At 46.5% G+C, this 20,035-nt stretch overlaps 1 protein-coding gene across 6 annotated transcripts in view; it reads left to right on the top strand.

Annotated features, from left to right (window-relative positions):
- Positions 1–20,035, top strand: part of FOXN3 (forkhead box N3) — an 884,367-nt gene that overhangs the window by 476,733 nt on the left and 387,599 nt on the right. Inside the window, exon 3 of one of the 6 annotated variants that reach the window (XM_078660027.1) lies at positions 13,437–13,489. The exons of the other annotated variants lie outside the window; for them this stretch is intronic. The gene's annotated coding sequence lies outside the window, so the exon portion shown is untranslated. The remainder of the gene's footprint in view (positions 1–13,436; positions 13,490–20,035) is intronic. 6 annotated transcript variants of the gene reach the window in all.

Genomic DNA, 20,035 nt, shown 5'->3' with positions numbered 1-20,035 from the left:
TTCTGAAAAGCATCCTACCTAACGGTTTATTTTACACACACTGTATCCTCAATTCCCATTTAACACATTTTTTCGATTAAGATACATGGGATACTATGACGACATGAGTCCTTATGGAGACCGTAAAGGCCTTATGTGATGAACTGGAGAAACATTTGGACCAGTGAGTTAAGAGCTTGTGCCTGATGCTTGGTGTGATTCATTGGCCAGGATTTCGAAACCACAGCAGGCCAATTTAGCCTTACATGCTTCTCAGTGTAACTAAATTTAGTGCTATTAATGTTAGTAATAGTGGCACGTGATTTACAGTGCTGAGAAATGGCAAAAACGACGGCATTATGTCCAATTACAAAAAATAATGTTAATGTTGTAAAGATATTCAGTAAGAAGTTGGGCTCACCATTCCCTTTCTAGTGCAACAAGCTGTTTTTGAACGAATAAAAAATAAGAACAAGCAGAGGCTCCAATCTAGGAACAGCGTAGCTTACCAATGGTACATGGAGGCTTCCTCTTGGAGTCTATGGGGAGTGTTAGCCAAATGGCGGTCTTTCTGGGGCTTTCTGTGCCATGGTAGTCAGGGCATGGAGGTATCTTGTAGTTCACTGGTGGTTTCTGGTGTAGACATGCTGACCCAGTATGGCGCATTGGCGGCACTTAAGAGGCTGGTGTGTGGGGAGTTGAGTGCACCAAGGCATTGGCACTGGTCCTCGAGATGGAGGTGTGGAATGTGATGGGTACCACCTCAGTGCCTCTGCCTGCACCGATTGGAACGAACCTTGCTGGTCCTTGCAGCGGTAAATGTAATTGTTGGAATCTGCACTGAGGGGTGTAAGACGTGGGACTGGGGCAGTTATGCCCACACCACCAAGCTCTTGCTGGATGGTATGCATATGAATCCAGTGGGAGAGCTTGGAGGCAGACATGTTGGTCAGTGTAACTTTAGCTGCAAAAATAATTTTCCCGGTGGTGGCTTGGGAGTCCCAGACTTTGAGAAATACTGTTTGGCTGGCCTGTTGGCTGTCAGGCCACAATAGGGTTGAATTTGGGGTCCTAGGGGATTCCCATCGACAGGGTGTCATAATTACAATGCTGTTGGAAGTAAAGTTGAATTTTGCATGTTGGCCTGCACTGTTTGCTATAGCATCATGCTGCTGGAAAGCAGCAGTTACAAGAAATAGGCAGCACAAACGTTATGCCCCTGCTTGTCCTCCCCATTGATAGGCCTACCCACTCCCAGAGGAAGATTTTTCACTGAACGAAGAATGAGGAAGTGGACTGCTATGATGGGGGGGAGACTCTGCATGATGGAAAACTTTGACGAGGAGGAGGGCTTACCCCTGGAACAATCTTGACCTATTGATTTAACCATTACCCAGAAGTGGGGGTTGTTCCCCTAGGAAATGTGGATGCATGATCACTTTTGGGTGGGGAAACATTCCCATGCCCATGAGGCACAGGGTCAAGACTGATTTATATATAGCTGTGTCTGAACTGGGGTGGCGAAGTGAGCTAAAGAACGATGGTGGCTTCAACCCAGATCTGTGACTGGGGGTGAGTGTCTGAAAAGTTTCACCGCTTCGTCCATTATCTCCTTGTGTCTGCTTTGTTTGCCCTAAGTTGGCAGGGTATGCCCAGAAGTGGGTCCCTTGTTCACTTTGCCACGGGATACAAGCTAGCCTGGCTGATGAGGGCTGTTAGCCCGCAACCGATCCCAGGATGCTTGTTTCCGGTCCAGAGAAGACTTGGCTTGGCAGTTCTGGTTGGACTGTTCCCATGAGACACAGGGTCAAGACTGATTTGCAGTTATGTTATGTTATTTAATTTTATAACGCGCACAGCTACTCCGAAGAGTGTCCCGACGCGTACCAGGAGCAGTAAGCAGATTAACACTAGACAAAAACATAGATTTTTAGTTTTTCTTAAAGGCCAAGGTGTCTTGGGTTTTGCGAAGCACAAAAGAAAGGGCATTCCATGCCTGAGCAGCTTTCACGGCAAGCGAGCTACCACCCAGCCTGTGACAAATGAAGCAGGGAACTTGTGCTAGAAGATGTGCTGATGAGCGCAGTTGTCTCAATGGGACATAGAAGGAGAACCGCTTCTGCAGATAGGCGGGGCCTCTGCAATAAAGGGGGCAGTGAGCAAAGACTAGGGATTTGAACTTAATCCATTCAGCCACGGGAGGCCAAATGTAATGAGCGCAGGTGATGTCGCACACTACTCCTAGTGGGCATTTCAAGGAGATGCCTAGCTGCAGCATTTTGCACAACCTGAAGCTTATTCAGTAAATATCCCGGGATGCCAACATTGGCATAGTCCAGTCGAGAAAGGATCAGAGCACGGATGACTGTTTCTTTAGCGGGCCTAGTGTGAAGAGGAAGAAATTTCCTTATGTTTTTAAGAAGTCCAAAGCAATTGCCTACAAGCTTCTTAACCTGATTAGAGAAGGATTTTGACAGAATTCCCTTTAGTTGTTGGTAAAGGGAACCCTAGAGACCAGAGCGTGTCTCTGAAACTGGAAGGGAAATTACCGTAAAAGAGAATCTCCGACTTGTCTTTATTGCACTTACATTGAGCGGCAGCAAGCCACTTAAAGACAGAAAAAGATATAGATGTGTCTGAACTGGTAAGGCGAAGTGAGCTAAATAATGATGATCGATTCAACCCAGATCTGTGACTGGGGGTGAGTGTCTGAAGAGTTTCAGCACTCCGTCCATCATCTCCTTGTGTTCGCTTTGTTCGGCCTAAGTTGGTAGGCTATGATCAGAAGTGGGTCCCTTGCTCACTTTGCCACTGGAATCAAGCTAGCCAGGCTGATGAGGGCTGTTAGCCCGAAACCGGTTCCAGGATGCTTGTTTCCGGTCCAGGGAAGACATGACTTGGTAGTTCGGGCTGGACTGTTTCCATGAGGCACAGGGTCAAAATGATTTGCGTATAGCTGTGTCTGCATTGGGTGGCGAAGTGAGCTAAAGAACGATGATGGATTCAACCCAGATCAGTGACTGAGGGTGAGTGTCTGAAAAGTTTCAGCGCTCGTCCATCATCTCTTTGTGTTAGCTGAATTCCTAATTCTTTCCTGGATGAAAGTGGTTTTTTTTTTTTAATTACCTCCTATCCCTTTAAGAGACACTGGCTGACTTTAAAAATAATGTTTTCATCCTGGAAATGTACACACAGGGACAGAGGTTTGCTGTTCCTTGCAGGCCCCCTTTCCTGCGTGTTGTTCAATGCTACAGCAATTGTATTGTATTGTAATTGGATTTATATAGCGCTTACTACCCCTGACAAGGTGTCAAAGTGCTTTTCGGCGAGAGGCATGCTACTCCAGAACCCAAAAAGGATCAGTGGTGGATTAGAATAGTGAAATTTTTGTTATTTTGCGTGATGGACATGCGTCTGTTAGTTGGATTGAAAAGGATAATGAGAGGATAGAAGAGGGAAGAGTCCATAAAGTGTTTATTGGAAGATCATAGCAGTAAGATGAGGTTTGGAATGATTATAAGGAGAGATGGAGGAGGGAAGAATCTCTAGAAAAGGATTATGGAGATCATAGTAGCAGAATAAGTTTTGAGATGAGTCAAAGGATGGATACGTGAGGGAAGAATTTAGAAGGGTTGTTTGGAAAATAATTGTATTAAAATGAGGTTTGGGGTGATCCAAGGAGGGATAGAGGAGGGAAGAGTCTAGAAAGGGTTATTTTGGAGATCATAGTAGTAGAATGAGGTTTCGAATGAGCCAGAGAATGGAGAGTGGAGATCCTTGGAGTCCCGAGTCACTCAAACAACTCGAGATAGACACCTGGCAGTTAAAGCAGACACTACTTTTTTGCCTCCATCGATGGAGATCCTGCATCCTCTCTGAACGTGTTGCATACCTTCACAGTGCTCTTATCTGAACTCAAATAATTGCTTGGTCTATACCAGTATGGTAGAAAATATGTACTGCACTGTTATTGTGGATTTAAACAAATTGTAATAGGAAATGGAATTAATAGCATGTTCGGAACCACACCTGCACTTACAACACAAGCATCACCATGCTTGCCTCTACCACACAATTAATATTAATTTGATAGTGAGTTTTACGTCCTCCTGCAAATCCACATTTTGGGTTGAGACACATTAGTACTCCAGTGGCCTCACAAAATGAAGGCCAATTCGTGTACTGCATTGCAACTCTACTTTTTACCAAATCTGCATAATATTCCTGCTTGTAGTCACCTCCTGTCTTGGTTGCAATGGCTTTGAGATGGTTTGTTGAAATTAGTGTTGAACAAGTACCTTCATTCATACAATAACTCAGTTCAATTGTTGCATTTTCTGGGTTAGGAACATTAGGTCCTAGTCCAATTGATCTATTTTCAGCTTGAGAGCATTACAGTTATTCTTTAGGGCACTTCTGAATGAGTTGAGGTTCGATCAGGACTGTACCTTTATGGCCTTTTGTTTGATAATGATCGAGTTCAAAGTTATATTGGGTGCTGTTCCTAGGGGCCAGCTCTCTTGTCAATGTGACACTAAGTGATGACAGCGGCTTTCACGATGACCTGTTGATTCATTTTGGCGCGATTTATCTCAGAACATGTGAGGTCTGTAAGTCAGTTACTTCCCTGGATCAGGCCTGGCCCTTGTCAAGTGTCAGCTAGCATTAGGTCACCTTCACTGTGGTTTCAGTTGCTATGTTAATGGGTCGGCTGCGACATTGATATATGGCATACATTTTAACTAACCTATCTATAAGCGTATTTCAACTGCTCGTTACCTTGTTTACCTGCTCATTTTAAACCACTCTTACTTACGGGGATGCGGATGACTGTATCTAGAATATTGTTTTTATGCTAATAATATGCAAAAAATATTTCACTCCAGCAGACCACACACCATTGGCACTCTGCTGCCTTTCGGCGAGCTTCCCCCTTTGACAAAAACTACTCATTCATGCATATATATATATACCTGCGTCTATGGAAGGTAAATAAATAGATGTTGGATTGACAGCTCAGACAAAGTTTTAAAGTAGGAAAGAAGTGCCTGTTTGTATATAAAATGTAACGTCCTGAACTATAAATAAATGTGATTATTAGTTGTCATCGCCGTTGCTGATGTGCTAATTTACCTCTTAGGAGTCTCTGCCCCTTGGGTTTCCGATAATGCTCTTCATTTCTCACGGATAGAACCTGGACGCTTCGTAAATAAAGCGACCACCTTTGAGTGGTGAATTCATTTACATTTACATTGCTTTAGATAGTGGCATTATTTAATTGCAGTTGTAAACTAATGTTTGAATTTTCTACTTACCTGACTTTAGATCCAGTTTGTGATAAATATGATTACACCCTATTCACATACCAATATACACTATGCCCCTCATTACGATGTTGGGCGGACTTGCGTCCGCCCAACACTGTTGCAGAATCGGGAGGGCAATCCTGACCACATTATTAGGATGCAACCACACATGGTGCAGTTGCATACTGCCATTTCTCTATGAGAGCTTGTGCTGCGGCCGTTAACTGGCCATAGTACAAGCTGACATAGACAAATGGGTGGTTTTGCAAATTCCTGTGCCGCGTGGCAGGCACCTGATGGGGTGCACCTACCCCCAAGGACTCCAACCGGAGGCCGCTGTGGCAAGGGGGCCCTGCTAGGGGCCCCCAAAGTCACTTTCCGACAGGCTTTTCATGTCGGAAACCCCATCATGAAAAGCCTGTTGGAAAACAACATCATAATCCCCACGGCATAAATGACTTACATAGGGGATTGTGATTGGCCTCCAACTGGCCGACGGGCTCCTTGAGCCAGTCGGGAGCCAGTCGGAAGCCAGCCGGTCTGACCAGCCAATTTCAAATCCGACACCCTTCATCGTAATATGGCTGTCGGATTTGAAACCAAGGATGTCCTGCTGTCCGAGGCCTTTCGATTTACATCGTAATCTGCCCCTGTGTGTGGAGTGGTTGGGTGTGGACAGTAGATTCGATAAAGTGATTTATTATCTTTATGGCCACACTTAACCAGCTAAGCAAACTAGTGTTTGTGCTCTAATGCTTATGACAGCCGGCCACAGCTCTTGCCCTTTCCAAGGTTCCTATGCTCATCCTATCTGATAGAGATTCTAGCTGCAGATTCTTTGCCTTTAAATTTCCCAGGCGTAAAGCTGGATCCAGAAACTTTTGCATTAGCAGTACCCCTTGCTCATGCCGTCGGGTGGCTACATTCGGCTCCACGAGACATCGTCGGCATCATTAGCGTTTGTATTGACATCGCAGTCACCTAGATAGGTGAGACTCAGGTGCGCGGATGTCATTTCTTTTTGTGCCAGTTAAGCACTGATCCGCGAAGAGTTACCCCTCTGTCACTGTTTGACATGCTTTTTTACTTTTTGTCGACCAAAACGTTTTTGCTGTGTCGAGGGATGCCTTCTAGGAAGACAGTGTTTAAACCATGTGGTGCCTGTCACCACGACATGTCGGTAACCGCCCTCCACTCGTATGACACTGGTGTATCGAGTACGACCATGACTCGAAATCGTGCTTGGACTGTTGGGCCATGGTTCCGAAGGGCTTGTGGGAGCATGCTATGAAGCTCCTTGCAGCCCGGCAGTCAACACTGGCCAGCGAGACTCTGTGGGGATACCTGTCCTAATCGAGGAAGAGGAGGTCGAGGGACCGTTCCTGTAGCCCCAAGTCCTGTTGCTCCTACTGAAGGTCTTTGGACACTCAGGGGAAGAGGCACAAGAAAAAGGAGAAGTCTAAGCAGACTTTATCTTTGCCTCGACTTTTGTCTCTTGAGGAACGAGATAAGGAACACTGACACTCTAGGCACGGTTCTGAGGAGCTGGGGCCAGGGTCATCTCTGTCCCTCCATCCATTTCCGAGAGCCGGAGGGACCTCCGCTCAAATAAAAGAGTTTTACAAGGGCATGCGCCACGTATTTGAGCGGTCCAACCCCTCTGGTGAGCCTTTGGGCCCTATGTGGTTGGAAGGGGGCCCAATGGATTTGACGCCAATGGCTCCAGCCACGGTGGGACCTCATGGATCCGATCCAGATGACGCTGGTCGTGCCAACGTGTCCTTCACCGGCATCGGACCCGAAGTCGATGCCTCAGATGCTCACCAGTGGAGCCAGCCCCATCCTTATCCCCAATGACTCAGAGTTGGATCGGCGTCGCTCGATCCCGACTCCAGCACTGGTAGAACCCAGAGGTTTTATGTTGTCGCCTGGTCATTTTCAGGACTTTTCAGGCACAGGAGAGGCCTGCGAGGGGTCTGTGGACCTGTTAGAACAACAAGATGTATCAGTGGAACAGATGGACTGGTATGAGGAACTTGGGTATTCCAGTGAACTGGACACATCCCCAGATACTGGCATGCTCCCTCCGCCAACTGTGGTAACAGGGGGTGGGTGGTTCTTATAAAATGGGGGTAAAGAGGGCAGCTGATGTCATTGGACTGAAGTTGCACTCCATGCATGTCAGGACTAACCTTCTGACTGAGGTGCTTCAGCCTGGGGCTTCCACCTCTGAACCCCGTTGCCCTTTACTGAGGCACTTACTGATGTCCTCCTAGGCACGTGGTCCGAGCCTAGCACAAGGGCTTCTGTGAACAGGACAATTGCATGCCAACATGGCCCGGCTCCGGGCGACCCAAAGTTCCTCAACAGTACCCCATCCCAGAGAGCTTGGTGGTGCAGGTTTCAACTTCCCATGGCGCATTACCTTCTGCCCAACCTGGACAGGGAATCCAAGAGGCTGGAAACATTTGTGAAGGAGATGTTTTCTTCTGCCAGCCTGGCATTACGATCGGTGAATACACTTGCTTATTGGGCCGTTTCTCCCACTCCTTTTGGGAGAGGGTTGCGTAAGTGCCGCCACAGATCCCGTAGGAGGCCTGGGGTATACTCTCCCAGGTGGTGCAGGATGGAAGAGATGCATCAAAATTCACCATTAGGTGTGGCCTTGACATGACTGACTCGCTAGGCAGAGCGGTTTCATCAACAGTGGCCTAATGGAGCCACGCCTGGCTAAGAACATCTGGCTTCTCAGGTGATGTCCAGGCTAATTTGATCAATAGGCCCTTTGATGGATCTTGTCTCTTTGAAGAGAAGATGGGCTTGGCCTCGGAGCGCTTCAAGGACTCTCGTGCTACGGCCAGATCAGTGGGCCTCTGAATAACACCCCATGGCCAGTCTAGTTTCCTCCCCTTTCATGGGAATGGAAGGGGTTTTCAGCCCCACCAACCACCATCCTGTGCAGACTTCCCCAAGTTGTGCAAGGACGTGGACACGACTCATTCCGACCTCGGAATGGAAACCAGAAGTCATCTGCCACCCAGTCCCTGGCAGCCGCTGCCTCCAATCACTCCTCGTCTGATTCTGCAAGACCATGCTACTCCAGTTGGAGGGAGAATTCATCATCATCTCCTCCACTGGAGGTCCAAAACATTGGACAATTGGATGTTGCAGATCATTCAGGAGGGTAATTTTCTGCCTTTCCTTTCTTTTCCTCCTCCTATTCTGCCACTTCAAGCATGGCTGGCAGAGGATCATCTAACTTTACCCCAAGAGGAAGTTACAGCTCTCCTGGCCAAGGAGGCTATAGAGAGGGTCCCGGTTTTAGAATTAGGCAGTGGTTGCTATTCCTGCTACTTCATGATTCTGAAGAAGAACAAAGGGTTACAGCCCATGTCAGATTTTCAGACCGTCAATCTCTTCCTCAAAAAGGAGAGGTTCAAGATGCTCACGTTGACGTAGTTCTTTTCTGCCCTAGGCCAAGGAGACTGGCTGGTAGTGTTGGCCCTGCAGGATGCGTATTTTCACATCCCCATCCTGCTGGACCACAGAAGTTACCTACGGTTCAAGGTTGGCCACGTGCACTTTCAGTTTACCGTGCTAACGTTTGGCCTTACTAGCGCCACTCGAGTGTTCACGAAGGTGATGGCAGTGGCTGCAGCTCATCTGCACAGGTTAGTGGTTTCAGTCTTCCCTTACCTCGACGACAGGCTGTTGGAGTCTTACTCACCTCTGGCTGTCTACTCCCACCATCAGACTAAGGCGGACCTCCTGCATTCGCTGGGGTTATCTATAAATGAGCCAAAGTCACACTTGATTCCTTCTCAGACGCTCCCTTTCATCAGAGCTGTTCTGGAAATAGTGCATTTTCTGGCTTATTCTCCTGCGCAGCGAGTCCCGGATATTCAGGTTATAATACCATTGTTTCAGCCTCTATCCCGGATTTCAGTGAGACTGAATCTCAGGCTGCTGGGCCTCATGGCCTCTTGCATCCTGTTGGTAAAACACACCAGATGGTGTATGCGGGTTCTGCAGTGGGACCTGAAGTTTCATTGGGAGCAGCATCAAGGGAATCTCTGCGACATGGTCCAGATCTCGGAGGGAACCGTGAAAGGCCTGCAGTGGTGGCTAACAAACCACGATTGGGTCAGAGGCAGACCCTTCTCCCTTCCCCAACCAGATCACATAGTAGTGACAGATTCGTCACTTCTGGGAGGGGCGGCCATTTCGGAGAGGAGGAGATCATTGGACACTGGTCTTCGATGCAGTTGGGGATTCACATCAATTTGTTGGAGCGTTGGGCGATCCAGTTGGCATTGAAAGCATTTCTTCCCTCTCCCAGGGGAAAGTTAGTGCAGGTGTTCACGAACAACACCACCGCCATGTGGTACTGCAAGAAACAGGGTGGGGTGGGGGTAATGGGCCCTTTGTCACGAGACCCTGTGTCTCTGGACATGGGTGGAGCAGCAGGGCATAACTCTGGTGGTTCAAATCCTGTCAGGTTCTCAGAATGCCAGGACAGACAAACTCAGCGATCGATGTCTGGCGGATCACGAATGGCGTCTCCAGTCAGACGTGGCGCAAGGTCTCTTTCAGCAGTGGGGAGAGCCTTAGTTAGATCTGTTTGCCTCCTGATAGAAGGGGCAGTTTCAGCAGTTTTGCACACTGGAGTATCCAAGGTGGCTATCGCTCGGCGACGCTTTTCGTTGCGAGTGGAGCTCAGGCCTACTGTACACCTTTCCGCCATACAACTTCTGCCCAGGATTCTCAAGAAGATCAAGAATGACTGAGCCCAAGCCATTCTTGTGGCTCCGGACTGGGCAAGGAGAGGTTGGTATCCAGAGCTTCTGAAAATGAGCATCAATCCTCTGATCAGGTTGCCCCTTCGGGAGAATCTTCTGTCGCAGCAGCAGGGAAGGGTTCTCCATCCAAACCTGTCAACTCTCCACCTCCATGTGTGAAGATTAAGCAGCAACAGTTGATAGCTTTCAACCTTCTTCCTGCCTTTGCATAATTGTTCCTTCTGGCTACTTACCATTAAACCAGCCTTTCTGATGACAATAACATCGGCACGGAGGGCGAGTGATTTGCAGACATAGTCACCGAATCCTCCATATATGATGGTCTGTGCAGATAAAGTGATGCTACGCACCCAGGCTTCATTCTTGCCTAAGGTGGTGACCCGATTCCTTCTGGGTCAATCTGTCACGCTGCCTGCCTTTTTTACTCCCCCCGCATCCTTCTACGGAAGAGGAGCGTTGTCGTTCTATCTTGACCACACAAAAGAGTACCGGGTGTACGAGCAACTCTTTGTGGGTTACATGTGAGCTCAAAAAAGGTCGGGCAGTGCAGAAATTGACCATTTCTAGCTGAGTCGTTCTCTGCATTAAGATTTGCTATGCCTTGGCTACGAAATCAGCCCCCTGAGGGTTTACAAGCCCATTCCACCAGGGGGAACGCTGCAACCACAGCGTTGGCTCGGGCGTCCAAGTCATGTACATCTGCCAGGCAGCAATGTGGGCATTTTTGCACATGTTTGCCAAGCACTACTGCCTGGACAACCAGGTCCATAGGGAGGGGCATTTTGCCCATTGGGTCCTACAGGACTTCTTAGTGTGAGAAATCTGTCTGCAGCTAACCGCCAGGATGGCTTGGGAATCTATTCAAAGGTAAGGAATATGAAGGTAGAAGTCTCTATAAGATGAACAAGTTACATGCCTTCGGTAACGCATTATCATGTAGAGACAATATCTAGCTGCAGATTCCTTACTGACCCAACCATGCCTCACTGCTTTGCAGACTTATTTGTTAGTGCTAGGGCTGCTCCCTTTTCAGGGCCGTAATTCTTACACACAATCAAGTCAGTCACTTCATGGCTCTGGAACTCTGGCCTGGAAAAGTGAAAAGTACTGACGTCCACATGCCTGGGTAGCGCCTATATAGGTGCCTGTGACGTCATAACTAATGCTAACAATGCCGACGATGTAACTCTGAGACGAGTGGAGCCACCCGACGGCGTGCGCAAGGAGTACCACTTATGCAAACATTTCCAGATCCAGCCTCACGCCTGTGGTGTTCAAAGGTAAAGAATCTGCAGCTAAATATTGTCTCTACTAGATAATGCATTACTGAAGGTAAGTAACTTGTTCTTCTGGAAACCAGTTTTCAGAGCATGTATTCATCTGCTCTATTGGTAATCCTGGTGGTCATCTTTGAGACGGCAGGTTCTGTTTATGTAGCATCTGAGAAATGTACTATGTACTCAATGACGTGCACTTCATCTGTGAGAAAAACTAACTTGCAGTATTTTGTGAATGAGGTGTCAAATACAGTATGGTGTAATACAGCCTTAACGTCTACAATATCCAGTGCTGTGTACCAGTGTTCACACATTATGCGAATGACAATTGTGCCATGGTTAATGATGCACCCACCAACCTCCTTCATACCTAACGAATCCTTAGCTGACCACAGCAGTGGTACTGTACAGCATTCAGGGCTGTACATTCTTCACACTTGAGGTTTGCTTTTCACAACATGCACTAGTATAAACCACAGGCATGGTATATGGCCAAATCAGATAATCACTTATGGAACATCTCTTGTCAATCAAAAACAGTCTTGCTTAAATTATAGCACATCTGTCAGAATACACAAGGATGGGGGAAGGCAGCACAGGAAAATGTCCTAAAAAAGGAAACAACATTCGACTATAGATCGTCTCAAAAGATACTAAATGAAGTCTCTGTAACAAGATTCCCTTCAGCATCCATTGGGGAGTAGTTTCAGACTAAAACCAAAGTGCAAGAGGAACGAAAATCAACAATTATTCTGTGAGCACCCGATCCCCAGAGCAGCCCATTCAGTTGCACACCCATGAGAGCAGTAGCAGCTGGCAGAGTGGAGGGGTGGGGGGGTTATACAAAATAAACACAAAACACACTTACCTCTTTGCTTCCGCCACCGTCCCTTGTCGTCTGTCAGTGGGGAAGCAGGAAGCCCACATGCTCCCTCCCCTAAGCCAATTACAACAATGTAATGCGGCATTGTGATTGGTCTGAGTGCTGTGGTTCGGAGCTCAGACGGGGAATGGGAGACTGAACATGTTCCCCACCAGGCTGTGTAATGCAGCCTGGTGGGTAACATGAAAAGTGCGCATGATTGCTTGGTCAGCCCGAAAGAGCCGGCCAAGTAGTCATGCTCACACTGGAGTGCATCAACCACTCGTCTTCCCGGACGTCACAGGAGCCCAGCCCTGCCCTGCCCAACCTGGCTGATACCAAAATAAAATGATAACAGAAATACCTTCTGTTATCAACATTTTATTTTTGCATTTTACACTGCTCCGAGTGCAGTGGGGCTACACTCCTCTGCCTTAGCGGAGGAGCCGCGTCAGCATCAGAGTTACTGACAGAGGTATAGTATTATTTGGCAGCAGAAGAGATATAAAAAAACATGCTCCTTTCCGTCTCAAAGATGCGGTATACCGAAGGGAGTCTTCCTTACCAAGAGACAGCCTCTCTTTCTTCAACAGGGGCAGTTCTAGCATCCGTATAAAAATACAGCAATTCTGGTCAGGGAAATTATGTACTTCGGACCCACCCCACCCACTATCGAGTAGTTTTTTTTTTTTAGATGCAGACCTCATGCATGATATGTTCCCTGTCTCATGGGTCACTTTGTCACACCAGTGTCGCACCTGAGTTGATTCTCGTCCTGAGGGGCCTCTGGTTGGCAAGTGCACAGTTTCAACAGAATCCTCATGCATTCCGTCAAGAACAAGCCACTTGTAGCAGCAATGTGAAAGTACCTAAATTAAACCCCTCAAATGTAGGTGCTTTATCTCTGGGGAATCCAAGTTGCAGCCGCAGCACATTGCCAAATTGATGGTAGCATTGTTTTTGTGCTTTCACTTTCTTTCATACAATGTTCTATGTTAGATTTCCAATGGTCCTTGACATCATACATTCTTCAGGTCTATCTTTGCAATATAGACTAAAAATCCCTGAGTAGTCCCTTTGAATCAGGACACTTTATCCTAAATGCACAATGTAACACCTTGCATCTTTGTCTGTGTCTGCATATTCAGGGCCTCTATCTGTGTCAATGAAGCCGCCTTAAATAAAAGTCACTCTTGTGTTTTCTGCTCTTTAGGTGGCATTGGGATGACCATAAGTGTTCCCACTTCGCTCTCACCAACCACACAGGTATGTCAGCTGTCACGGGGTGGAGGCCGCAGAGGATCAGACCCACCTGCCGTGTTCCTCTATGTTATGTTATGTTATGTGGTCTTGTAGAGGGCTTAGCTGCCCCAGCAAAGGGGCGTCCCGTCGCTGATGGCAGAAAATTGCACAGCCTCTAACAGGGAAAAGGCGTACAACGGAGGGAAGAGGAACGTTTTGATTGCTTTACGAAATGCCAAATAATTCTTCGGAAGGAAAGCCCCCGGCACGGACCCTCTTCACCCGAGGGATAGCCGCCAAATGTTGCCCCATCGACTGCAGTTGGCGGGAGGGGGTGTATGGTGCAAGCAGATTGGCCACAATAGCTGGGGATGAAGAGTTCAAGATTTTAAACGAAATACAAAGGGAATTGAACTCTATATGTTTGGCAACAGGCAGCCAGTGGAGCTGACGAATAGCACTAGATGCAGAGTATGTCCTAGGAAGGCCAAGGAGAGTTCTGGCCGTAGGATTCTGGACCTGATTTCAGACTTGTTAGACCCCAGATAGAGTGAGCTGGCATAGTCTAGTCTCGACAGAATCGAAGCCTTAACAATGACCTGCCTGATGGAGGGTCGAAAAAAAAACAACAACGGATTGATCCCCCGCAGTATTCCAAAACAGGTCCCCACCACATTCTTGGTTTGTGTCTGAAAGCTAAGGGTGGAGCCGACCCAGATGCCCAGGTTTTTTACCACCTGTTTGAGGGCAGGTGCATGCCCCAAAGTGGCAGGTCACCAGTCCTCGCTCCACAGCTCAGATTCTTTCCCTACCAGCAGCACCTCGGACTTGCTGGCGTTGAGCTGGAGACAGTTGGCAGTCATCCACTCAGCGATGGCCTCATGATCACTCTGGAACTTACAAGCGTTGAGCTGGAGACAGTTGGCAGTCATCCACTCCGCGATGGCCTCATGATCACTCCAGAACTTACAAGCGTCCCGAGTGGAGTCGTCAGAGAGTGTGACTACCAACAGTGTATCATCAGCATAAAATACTGCTGTGAGCCCTCTGCTCTTAGCCACCATAGCTAGCGGTTGAAGAGGGTAGGATTCCAGGCTGAGCCCTGCAGCACCCCCTGTTTGGTAGTATGGACTCTAGAAACAAAAGGGGGGGCAGCTACCTGGAAGGTCCTCTCCGAAAGAAAAGAGGCAAACCACTCTGGGGCCGAGTCCACGATGCCCGCTTCCTCCAACCGCTTCAGCAGGATCTGGTGGGACACAGTGTCGAACTCGGCACTGAGATCTAATAAGATCAGTGCCGAGGTACGACCCTCGTCTAGGGCCCTCTGTTGCTTGAACACTTCACATCTTGTGCCACAGTTGTGGTGGACATTGACGAGAGTCTCACGGGGGAGCCAACTAACCCATTACTCACAAAATTCCACCAGGGCCCACTCACTATTAACAAACATTTTTTCTTGAATATGCACAAAGACTAAAAATACAGGTTCTGGGTAGACCTTCGGGAAATTACATCTCCTCTTAATGGTCCATGGGACTCCCCAAGAAATGCGGGCCTCTGAACGGAGTATTACACTCCTCTCAGTCAGGAGGCTCCTCTCTGACAAGCCACCTCACTCACCACACTGGAACTAAGCTCCAATAAAGAAGCTGCTTCAGGTCTCCAGAGTTTAGTGGCCAACTTGGAATGTGGCTAGTTCTACCACGGGAGCTGTGCATTCTAAGCGTAGTGCAGCAGAGAAATCTTCTTAGTTATGTATAGTGCTGTCTGTAACGGCAAGGACACTGAATCAAGGTTGCATTATACTTTCTAACTGTGTTATATTTTACCAGTTGCCTTGCAAACCAGAACATTGAAAATGTTCAAGTATTCAGATTACAATTCTGTAATTGCTGTCATGCTACTTTGAAAATATTTTTCCATTGACTATATAATTGATCTATCATACTACATGGTAGCACTGACAAATTAGTAATAATTTGTTTTATACATACCTTCCAAAGAAGTAGATGGCTTTTATACAAGTGAATAAAAATAAAAATGTTGACCATGCAAATAAAAGAGATATAAGCATATCTGAGAATCCTAGTGAGCTTTTTTTAATTTTTAGGTACATTTGAACTTATCAATACTAGAAACATATTAGCTTCAGAAATTTTGGCGGCACATTTAACGCTTTCCTTCAAGTACTTTATATTTTCTTTTGCTTCGGACTGTAGCCAGGAGGCTGAAAGACCCCATGTTTTACTATATGCGACACTTTTCATAAATATATTTTAAGACGTAATGTAATTCGTACATTGTGCAACATGTATACTGTGTTAAAGCAGTCAAATTATTGAAACTCGCTCCATTAAAATGCCAATACAGTAAAACCTGTTTTAAAACCCATGGCTATAAAATGGCCGCCTCAACACTATTGACAGCATTCTTTTCTGAATACCTTATTTTTGCTCTCAAATAAATACCATGGCACAGAGGCATGTGTTTATTGCAGCTCAATGTAACGATATATGGAGAGCCTGTGCTGTTCCCCAGGAATTGACGGCAGTGTTTGATTTTTTATTTTGTAGTCTATTTTGAACTGGGCATACTTCTTCGGTTTGAGCATTTATAGAGGCTAAAGCTCTCCGGTGAGGACAATGATGCACTGCGAGTTAAAAATATCCCTGTAGTCTTATTTTCCGAATATATTTGTGAATGTGATGTTGCTTCAGCCCTCCCATTGGCCAGCCACCCGCTCTCTCCTTGCCAACGACGGAATTTGGAACAGAGACAATTTTGGGTTCCCCGGGCTCAGCGCCAGAAGAGCTGAGACATACTTTTGATGTGATGTATTCGAAACGCTGGCTGGGGAGAGAGTTGGTGTCTGAGCACAGTTCCTTTGCAAATCCATCTTCTTTGCCTATTCACAAAAGCAGTATCGCTGTACGGTATTCAGCATCCTTCATAAGGTACTTTCAAGGAAACAAAGCGGTAAATTAGTAATCAATGCATGATGCTAACCACTGTCTATTGGTTCCAGATAAATGGCAGTCGGTTGTTCATTTAAATGGGAATTCTCTGCACCTTTTAACTACTTCCCAGTAAGAGATGGTGATGTACTTAGACTCTCCCAGAAAACTGCATACTTTATGGCATATCCCATCTCTCCCTTCCACCTACAATGCACTCTCTAGAATTTGCTCCCCTCTCTCAATACAGGGCAATGTGGTTTTGGATCTATGACATTTCATCTAAAATTAAAGACCTAAAACCCAAATGTTCTCAACCATAATATATAAAATCATTATGTGAATCGTAGAAAGATTCCCCCTCCTTATTGCTTTCAAGTATTGTCTCTTCTTTGCTGTTTTCCACGTTTTGCTCACTTGGGATTCCCACATGGTGTTCCTGCTCTATTCTCCTGTTTATTGGTGTTGCACTTATAATACTATTGCTCTCACCCTCAACACAAGTTTCCATTTGTTTGGTCTGAAATCAGTTTTTTTAAAGAATTAAATTCAGGATCCCAAAAGGATGATGTAATTTGGTCTTGTTTTTTCTTCTATGATGCAATTGGGTGCTATTGCCTGTACCTAATGTCTTCCTGATTGGAATACAGGACCATCTGCAATTCCACCCTTTCCTGGTGCCCTCCCAAATACTGTAACGCCAGATTGCCAGTAGTTTCCTGTTCATTGCTCACTCTCAACTACATGGATCAATTCTAGAAACGTTTGTGTTTTTCTCATTTTATTTTTCCCCAAGTCATGTTCATTCGTAGTGCTGCCTGGCTGGGAATATTTTTCTCAACAGCGTTTTTGGCCTTTATTATAATTTTGCTGTGCCATCCATGTATAAAAAGTTTTTATTATTTGTTACACTAGACTCCAAAATCCTACAGTAGGTTCCATAGGTGGATCTTTTCCAAACTTATATATGAGTTAGGCTTTAGTGTGAATGAAAATATTGTGCTTCATCTGTGTCTTTGGAAAAAGGGGGTGGTGATGGACAGAGTTTCTGAATGATGCAGAATACTCTTACCAAGTCAAGAGATCATGGTTTCAATCCATCACCTGTTTTTTAGCTCATTGCACCATCCCAGCTCAGAACCTGGCTATATGCAAAATTAGTCTGTTCCTGTCCCAGTGCATGATGGGAACAGGGCAAACCAAACTACCAAGCCAATTCTTATACTGGGAAGGAGACAAGCTTCCGGGGACCGGTTTCTGGCATCATAGCCTTCGTCGGCCCGGCTTGCTTGAATCCTGATGGTGCAATGAGCAAGGGACTCACATCTGAGTATACCCTCCCACACATAGTGTGGATAAAATCGATTTTGGAAAAAGGGGGGTGGTGATGGACAGAGTTTCTGAATGATGCAGAATACTCTTACCAAGTCAAGAGATCATGGTTTTAATCCATCACCTGTTTTTTAGCTCATTGCACCATCCCAGCTCAGAACCTGGCTATATGCAAATTAGTCTGTTCCTGTCCCAGTGCATGATGGGAACAGGGCAAACCAAACTACCAAGCCAATTCTTATACTGGGAAGGAGACAAGCTTCCGGGGACCGGTTTCTGGCATCACAGCCTTCGTCGGCCCGGCTTGCTTGAATCCTGATGGTGCAATGAGCAAGGGACTCACGTCTGAGTATACCCTCCCACACATAGTGTGGATAAAATCGATTTTGGAAAAAGGGGGTGGTGATGGACAGAGTTTCTGAATGATGCAGAAAACTCTTACCAAGTCAAGAGATCATGTTTTTAATCCATCACCTGTTTTTTAGCTCATTGCACCATCCCAGCTCAGAACCTGGCTATATGCAAATTAGTCTGTTCCTGTCCCAGTGCATGATGGGAACAGGGCAAACCAAACTACCAAGCCAATTCTTATACTGGGAAGGAGACAAGCTTCCGGGGACCGGTTTCTGGCAACACAGCCTTCGTCGGCCCGGCTTGCTTGAATCCTGATGGTGCAATGAGCAAGGGACTCACGTCTGAGTATACCCTCCCACACATAGTGTGGATAAAATCGATTTTGGAAAAAGGGGGTGGTGATGGACAGAGTTTCTGAATGATGCAGAATACTCTCACCAAGTCAAGAGATCATGGTTTTAATCCATCACCTGTTTTTTAGCTTATTGCACCATCCCAGCTCAGAATCTGGCTATATGCAAATTAGTCTGTTCCTGTCCCAGTGCATGATGGGAACAGGGCAAACCAAACTACCAAGCCAATTCTTATACTGGGAAGGAGACAAGCTTCCGGGGACCGGTTTCTGGCATCACAGCCTTCGTCGGCCCGGCTTGCTTGAATCCTGATGGTGCAATGAGCAAGGGACTCACGTCTGAGTATACCCTCCCACACATAGTGTGGATAAAATCGATTTTGGAAAAAGGGGGTGGTGATGGACAGAGTTTCTGAATGATGCAGAATACTCTTACCAAGTCAAGAGATCATGGTTTTAATCCATCACCTGTTTTTTAGCTCATTGCACCATCCCAGCTCAGAACCTGGCTATATGCAAATTAGTCTGTTCCTGTCCCAGTGCATGATGGGAACAGGGCAAACCAAACTACCAAGCCAATTCTTATACTGGGAAGGAGACAAGCTTCCGGGGACCGGTTTCTGGCATCACAGCCTTCGTCGGCCCGGCTTGCTTGAATCCTGATGGTGCAATGAGCAAGGGACTCACGTCTGAGTATACCCTCCCACACATAGTGTGGATAAAATCGATTTTGGAAAAAGGGGGTGGTGATGGACAGGGTCAGGCTCAGACGTGAGTCCAACTGTGTTTTTTGCAATTTTCACCCCGAGTGGGCTGGGTATGCTCAGACGTGAGTCCCAGGCTCTCCACACCACTGGAGTCAAGCTATTCAGGCTGAATGAAGGCTGATAGCCAGAAACCGGTCCTTGGATGCTTGATTCTGGTCTGGGAAAGACATGGCTTGGTAGTTCGGACTGGACTGTTCCTATGAGGTCAGAGCTGATTTGCATATAGCCAGTGTCTAACCCAGGGTGGTGTGGAGTGCAAAAAAACGATGGATTTAGGCCCAGATCCTTGTACTGGGGTGAATGTATGACATTGTTCTACATTCTGTCCATCAACTGTGTTTTTTGCAATCATCTGTGTCTTTGCCCATTAGATACCTTCTACACTTTCATCCTGGCTCCTTGGCCCTGCACCAACGGACAATAAGTGGAAAGACTCTACTACATATTCGCTTCTCCAGGTCCTAGGGTATAATGATGATATTGTTCACTACGATAGCCAAATTAACATGAGTTTTGATACTGCCCTTAATTGCCTGGAGTAGGTTTATAGCTCTCAATGTTATGTTGTGTTATTTGATTCTTGATAGAGCGCTCAACTCGTCCCCATGGGGACAGCTCGGCGCGTGTATGTAAGTTTCCAACTGATGGCAGCCACATGAATATCGAAAAGATATCTTATCATACGAAGTCTGTGGGGTTTCACATGGCCTATTGCACAAAAAAATGAGAGAGCATGTAGAAATCTATGAATCGTAGGTTTCTACCTGCGATTTAAATAACTTTGGGCTTTTTAAGGAATTGACATAAAGTC

This window comes from Lissotriton helveticus, chromosome 9, assembly GCF_964261635.1.
Source record: "Lissotriton helveticus chromosome 9, aLisHel1.1, whole genome shotgun sequence".
Lineage (NCBI taxonomy): Eukaryota > Metazoa > Chordata > Amphibia > Caudata > Salamandridae > Lissotriton > Lissotriton helveticus.
This window is presented reverse-complemented; position numbering and strand designations above follow the sequence as displayed.